At 34.6% G+C, this 7,601-nt stretch overlaps 1 pseudogene; it reads left to right on the top strand.

Annotated features, from left to right (window-relative positions):
- Positions 1–312: 312 nt before the first annotated feature.
- LOC127557088 (ribonuclease H1-like) lies at positions 313–1,040 on the top strand (annotated as a pseudogene).
- Positions 1,041–7,601: the final 6,561 nt, after the last annotated feature.

Genomic DNA, 7,601 nt, shown 5'->3' with positions numbered 1-7,601 from the left:
CTTATATCTCAAATACTTTGCCCAATTTATAAGAACACAAATCATTCACCAATTGATAAATGATTAAAGGATATAAACATACAGTTTTTCAAAAAAGAAATCAAAACTATAGATAATCATGTAAAAAATGCTCTAAGCCATTATTGATCAGAGAAATGCAAATGAAAACTTTGAGATATCATCTCACATTTATTAAACTGACTAAAAGTCCAAAGTGGGCCATTCTGAGGCTCTGAGTCAGTGTCCCAAGAGTTGTTGTTGGTGTCTTCAGTAGATGTAGCCTATACCTTCTGAGAGGGCAGTAAGACTGTAATGTTTCCCTCATGCAAATATCAGGTACAAGTTAACTGATTTCCTACTGCCTGATTCAAGAAGTTTATTACTGAGGATGAAACTTGGATCTTTGTTAGAAATACTATGTGCCCTGATCATTCAACAGAGGAGGAAAAGACCCCAAAATGAGGCAAACAAGAAACCTTTTAAGTCATCAGATGAAGAGGAAGAGGCTTACTCAAAGCAAAACAAAAAACAGATATAGTATGTTCACTTAACAAAGATACATTTTCTTACATGAGAGATGCAACTGTGACTTACACAGTTGGCTTCTACTCTAGAAATGGGAGGAGGAAAGCATGAACAGGCATTGTCTTCATTGGATCCCAGTCCATCCCCTAAATATGGGTGATAGACTTTTTGGATGACAAATCAAAAAGCAGAAATAAATGCTGCCTGTAAAATAATTGAACAAATCAAGAATCAAAACATCAGTAAACTGGTTTTCTATACATATAGTATATTTACTATAAATGGTATAACAAGTTGGGTTAGAGACTGGAAGAAAAATGATTGAAAAAAGCACAGGGAAAAAGACATTATGCACTTATTTAAAGCATAAACAGAAAATGAATGTACATTGTAGGTTAGAGTTTGCAGGCAATAAAGAAGCTGATAGATTAGCAAGGGGAGTGAAAAAAAATCACAAGTATAAATATAGCATAACTTTTATAATCCAACTACAAAGCAAATCAAATGCTCTTTAGTTATTACTTGCATAAAAATTTGCCTACAAGATATGAACTATTGCAGGTGAGTTTGGGAATATTCTTATTTCATCAGAAAGACTGTCTAGTTTTCTGTTGAAATGTAATTCAGCATATTAAAGTATCCTTCACTTAAAAAAGAAAAGAAATGAATAGAACCAAGAAAATTGTCGTATACAATGACAACAATATTTGTTGGAAAAATAATTGTGATCAACTAAATTACTGAATATTATTATTCTCAGATCAACTACATTATCTGCTTAAGAAGAAAGATACTATCTACATCCAGAGAAGGAAAAGATGGGTAATTTCCCAAAGGTATGGAAGTATAGGAGAGAGAAGATGATCAAATTCACCAAAACTGACCTCAATCTTCTAATTTTAATTTGTTGAAACTGAGTTGATAATGAAGTTGGGGGTTTAAGGAGAGAAAAGTTGAAGTTATTATTATTATTCCTTCAATTGAGTTCAGAAATCGATCTATGGAGTATGAAAGGCATCTTCCAGTTGTGCAATGTTAGTTTGACATCAGAAGCTGGATAGTAGTGGGAGTAGGGGGTGAAGAGGGTATGATTCATTGTTGGAGCTATCAAAGTTGTAATAGCCAATTATGTTCAAGGGATTCAAAGCTGATGAATGATGAGTTGATAAAAATGATAAAAAACCAGAATACCTATGATAGACTGGAACAAAAAAAGAAGAGATCCCAATGATGAAAACAAAGTAGATTTAGGAGCAAAGGATAGTAGGAGAGGTGGGAATAGGAGATTTTAGTAAGAAAGAATTCAGAATTCAAGATCTTGAATACAGAGATCTTGTTTCCAGGGGCTTTCTGAAAAGATCACTCTTGAGTCAACCTCATTTCCAATCACCCTTAACATCTAATGTCTACTTAACATCTAATGAAGGAGGTAGATATTGCCACTCTTTCATTGTATGCCATGTTTACAAAGAAAAAAAAAAGTTTCCACCCCAAATTGGTGGTGTTGGAAACCCTGAAATTCTGTTTCAGAAGTTCAGCTAATTAAAAAGACTGTAAACAGTAAAAGCTGGCCCTAAAAAACCCAATAGGAAGGGTGTGGCCTGGACAAAAAGGGAGGCATGTATTAAGAAACTCAACAAACTGTTCCATAGACAATAGAACATCAAGTCCTCTTTATGTATTTGGGTAAGTATTTGTCCCTACCTTTTATTTCCTGTCTATCAACCAGTTCCTTATCTGTAGTAAAATGGTCTCCATGTCCTTATCCCTTAGTGACTCAATTAAAAAAAATAGCTTTTGGTGCACTCTGTGAAAGCCTTTTTGAAAGTCTAAATAGATTATGTTTATTGGTTCCCCATTGTTCCCCTGAAACTATTCCTTCAAAGAATTCTAGTGGATTAGTCTGGCATGACTTCCTCTAATAGAAACCCTATTGCCTCTCTCTAAACTTTTAACCTCACTCAATAGGTTATGTTTACATAAGTGATCTATGATCCTATCTAAAAAAACAGAAAAACAAAAAAACAAAAAAAAATTAGACCAACTTTCCCATTATAAAGAGAGACTCAATAGTGTAAGGCTTTCAGTGATTCTCCTCCAAAATCTTTTTTATGAATGGGAAGAAGTATTCTGCCTGTCCTTTTACATCGTTGACATTTATAAGAACAGGTCAGCATTTTGCTTCAAAGTTTTGCCTAAAGTGTTTACACTATTCAGTCAGCCTGATTATTCATCTCCATCAAGTTTTCTCATTCTTCTAGATCCTCTGGCATTGAACAACATTAAATTTAATAGTCACAAGATGCCTGTTCCAAAAGATGTCAACCAACCAATTAATCAGTATTTATTGAGCAAGCACCTCTTATTGAATTTCTGAAGTATAAGGTCCATCCTTTGTCCTCAAGGAACTTGCAGTCTAATTGAGAAGAAAGAGTAATTTACATATGCCAATATTGAATAAATAGTGCCAAATGAGTAACAGAGAAACTCAGAAAGAGATTATTTTGGAATGGGTTGAATGGGTGAACCAATTAAAAGGCATTTATTAAGTGCTTTCTGTATGCCAAGCACTATTAAGTTTTCATGAAGTTTACCTGTTAGCTGACTCTAGTGATCTAATTTTTTCTCAAAATAACATGAATACTCAACACAGACTATAAATTACCTCCTATGAGGTGCTATTTGCCATATGCAGATATAAAAATATAATATATATGATATCTAAGTATATACCATATACTAATCTAATTATATATAATCTAATTATATAACACAGATATCTGAGAGATCTAACAGTATAAAGCATTATTAGGAGCATGTAAGTAATAGAGGAAATTCTAGATACAGTGTGTTCTTTTTTTTTCTTACAGTCCCCCCCCCCTTCTGTTGGTTCCATTCAAAAAGAGACAGTAGACCATCCAGACACAGATTTTCTTTACTGTATGTCAATGTGGCATATGATTGATTCCCCTATAAAAGACTTGTGAAGTATGACTATTTGAAAGTTGAAATAATACCTATTTGCTTAATTTAAACTTTTAGGGCTTAATTTAACCAAAGAATGCAGCCAGCTTCCCCTGCAGGTGATGGAAGTTTGATAGTTGAGGGTTTATACAGCACTGCAAGCGTAGCAATGACAGCTGAATAGACTGTTTCTCTGAATTAGCCTCTTAGAAGCAAATAGCTCTGATCTGTTAATGAGCCCAGGTTATAACTTCCTACTAAGGCCCTTATTTCCACATTGCTTCTCCAAAGCATTGGAGATCATCAGATTAAAGGTGCAATCCTTGAAAGGCAGAATGGATGAAATATGATCATTATTGTTATTTATCTTTTTCCATTAGGGTAAATGCAGTGGTTTAGTTCACCAGAGATGTTAAGTGAATAGCATGCACTGCACCAAAACCAGGGAAACGAATATTACAGGTCTACTCTGTGCAGTTTGAAGGAAACTGAAGTACATGTGATGGGGCTGCTTACCTTGCACAAAGCGATGATCTTGGAAAGCAGTTAACACAATTTATGGTACAGGAAATCAACAACATATTTCAACTTAGAGCCTATGGTAAAAGATAATTGAATTCTGTAGGATAACAAATATATAAGGGGGCAATTTATCTGGAAAATACTTAGTTTAGTAACATCAAGCACAAATCACCACACCTGCGAGACAATAATTACACCTATTGGCCTGTTTTGCATCACTTCTATTTGAGTAAGAACTTAAAAATGCTTTTTAGTGTGTCAACACATTTTAAATAATGACATATTACATTTAATTTTCCCATTTCGAATTGGGAACTTTTCTTTGGTTCCCACATTGACTTGTCAGTTATTTCCACAAGGAACTTTGACTAAAATATACAGTAAATTATGAAACAGCTTCACAATCTTGGACTAGCTGTCATTGATGTCATAGCTCTGTCAATAATGGCCAGTAAATGCATAGGGTCTGTCTTTTGCCCTTATTTTTATTTATAAATTCCATTTCATTATAGCAATAAGACACCACAGGTAGTGCATTTCTACAGAATTGCTGCACTTCTTCTTTGGTTAAAGTCTCCCGGCCTTTAGCCTCCTGCTCACAATACCACCCGAGGTGTTCAGTCATCGCCCAGAAATGTGCTTCACGCTGTGCCCTGGGGCTTAAATATATTTAGCTTGATCATTTTCTAGGAAGGGGGAACGAGCCACTATAATGAAGAATATGTGAACAAAAAAATCATTAAAAATAATTAACTAGTAAATAATACTATTCCCTCCAGGTTAATGAACACATTAAAAAATGTGCATGAAATTTAAAGGCCTCTTTGTACCTTACTGAATATGTTCTTTCTGGAGATATTAAACACTAACCTTTTTAATATAATTTGGTTTGTTGCATAATACGGAAATGTAGCTAAATTCTTAAAAGGGTTAAACTGTTACATTCTGCATTAAATTACCACTGTCATTCAATTCATTAGATGAGTTTATGGAGTTACAATATGTCTGTAATTTATAGCCTGCTTACTGACAAAGCTTAATGCTAACATATGCCTAATTTGCCAAGGTTATCTCAAGTTCCATTCATCTCCCCCACTAACAATATGCCTCTGATTCCATGCTTCATGGATGAGGTACATGCCGTTTCATATTTAGAGCTATCAATCACAAGTAATTGCCTCTAGCTACCCGCCTCAGTGTTCAAAGTGATTTCTCTTTAGCATCTGATGATTGATGAAAAGTGGAGGCTCAGCCAGTGGAGGGCGTCATCTTCCATCCTTCGTGGCCAGGGGAAAAATCTGAGCCAGCCCAGGGATTCATAGAAAGACTAGCTGGCTCTTTAGAAGTCTTCTGTTTGGGGAGATTTGGACTGCACAGATGAGCTTGCAGATAGGTTTTTCTGAGACAGTGGTAACATCCAACGGTAGTAGAAGATGCCAGAGTATGCATTCTCCTTGTTTTTCTTTCTGGGAATGGTTCAAAGCTGTTGGTTTATTAGGTTAATTGCTACACTATCCCATCTTTGCCCAAGGAACCTTGGTGCATCTGGAGAAAATACTGCCCTTAACTTGTGTGCCAGCCTCAGCAACTTCAAAGGGCACCAGGCATGAGCATCAGCTGGGCTCTGATATGTTCCAACATGATTTTTGAAATACAGCATATGTTATACTCCCATTGATTCTTTCCTCTGCCGTGTGAAAATCTAGTACTGTATCTAGACCAGACCAGGTTCTTAACCTGGGGCCGTGAATGTATTTTTAAAAATAAAATGTAAAATTGAAATTCAGCTGATTTTTGTTGTAATCTTATATTTTTTATTTTATACATTTAAAAACATTATTCTGAGAAAGAATCCATCGATTTTGCTAAAGCCAAGGAAGAAGAAAAGGAACAAACATTTAGTAAGTAGCTAATATATACTGGACACTGTGCTAAGCAATTTACAAATATTATCTCATTTGAAAATAAGGGTTTCATCACACACACACACACACACACACACACACACACACACACACACAAGATTAAGAAACCTCTATGTCCAGACAATATTCTACATAATACTTTAAGATAAAACCTTGCTTTTTTGAGGATGTTTTATCTCAAAAACTACAATCTATTTTTTTTAGTCACACCTTTGCATTTCTTGGTCAAAAGTATAGAGAAGCAGAAACCATTATATATGTATGTGTTTACACACATGTATATGTGCACACAGTAAATGTATGTATATATGTATTGCACATACATGTATGTACACACATGTGTGTATTTGTGTGTGCATATATACATATGTCTATATCTATATGACTTCTCTGTATGAAGGAAATTTAACAATTCAAAAGAGTTAATGACAGCTTCAAAATCAATAGGTGATTGAAAACATACACACAAGTAGAATAAAGGTTATTAAATATATCACAATGTATGTGTATGTGTGTGTATGGTTCTCAGTGGAATATGATGCTATGCATTTTGGTATTAATAACTTTAATTCTTTATGGACTAAAACTTTTTAGTTGTTACCATATTAGAGAATCCAAAATAGGAAAGTAAGAATGTTTTAGAATTTTCAAAATTAAGAATAAATAAATATCCAGTCATATTTTGGTCCAGGACAATAGAGATTTTTTTTTTTTAAAAAGACATGAAAAAACTTAATAATGTTTGAGAAATGGCAATTTTATGTAGTATGAACTAGTAAATCAGGATCAGGATTAAAAAAATATCTTTGAGACTATGTGTAGAAAGCTACTAAGAATGGTTATCTCTCCCAGAAGATTATTGGAGGAAAGACAGAATATCTGAGCATGGAAAAGCCTGTTAAAATAAAATTTAAAAAAGGAACTTTAGATTCTTATCCAGTGCTTGTTGCTACTTCAACATAAAGATTCCAAAGGACCCAGTTAGAAAATCGGTTCCTTTCCCTAAAGAGGGACTATTATTCTCAACCACTCCTTGAAACCTTTTTGTTTTGATTTTTTTCTTCATTTGAGTCTTTCTCTATAACTTTGGTGATTCGAAAATGATAAGAAATTTTTATTATTTGCAGAATTTTGTTTTGAATATGTTTTAAAAATATGTAAACAAATTTACCAGAGGTAGGCCAAAAAACTGTAAAAATAAACTGGTACCTCCCCACTGAATAATGCCTCTAAAGAGCTTATTTTGGAATGATATAGATGGTCAGGCATAGTCATCAAAGAAATAATGGTGGATTGCTAGAGCCTGCTTAACTTCCCCTGGGAGAAATGTTTTCTTTTCAATAGAGAAAAACACATTTGATGATGACCTGAGGTTCACAAGGAGGAGAAAATCCTAGTCAGGAAAAAATGAAAGTCTTGTCAGCCTCCTCCTCTTAAGCCAGCTAACGGTCCCAGGGAAGCCAAGGGAACACACTTGCTTCAGAGCATTCAGAGAACTTTTATTTAGACAAGTCTTCTTTTTCAGTGAGTTGGGAGAAGATTTCTTTGTTAATCTCTCTTTAACTATATTCAGAAAGGGTATAAGGCTAAGTGGGTGCACTCTACATTGCATTGCCTGACTTCTCTGATAGGCAGGGGGTGGAGTGGTGCTGGGCTCTGGTTTGT

This window comes from Antechinus flavipes, chromosome 3, assembly GCF_016432865.1.
Source record: "Antechinus flavipes isolate AdamAnt ecotype Samford, QLD, Australia chromosome 3, AdamAnt_v2, whole genome shotgun sequence".
NCBI lineage: Eukaryota > Metazoa > Chordata > Mammalia > Dasyuromorphia > Dasyuridae > Antechinus > Antechinus flavipes.
The sequence above is the reverse complement of the archived record's forward strand: the minus strand, read 5'-3'. Positions and strand labels throughout refer to the sequence as shown.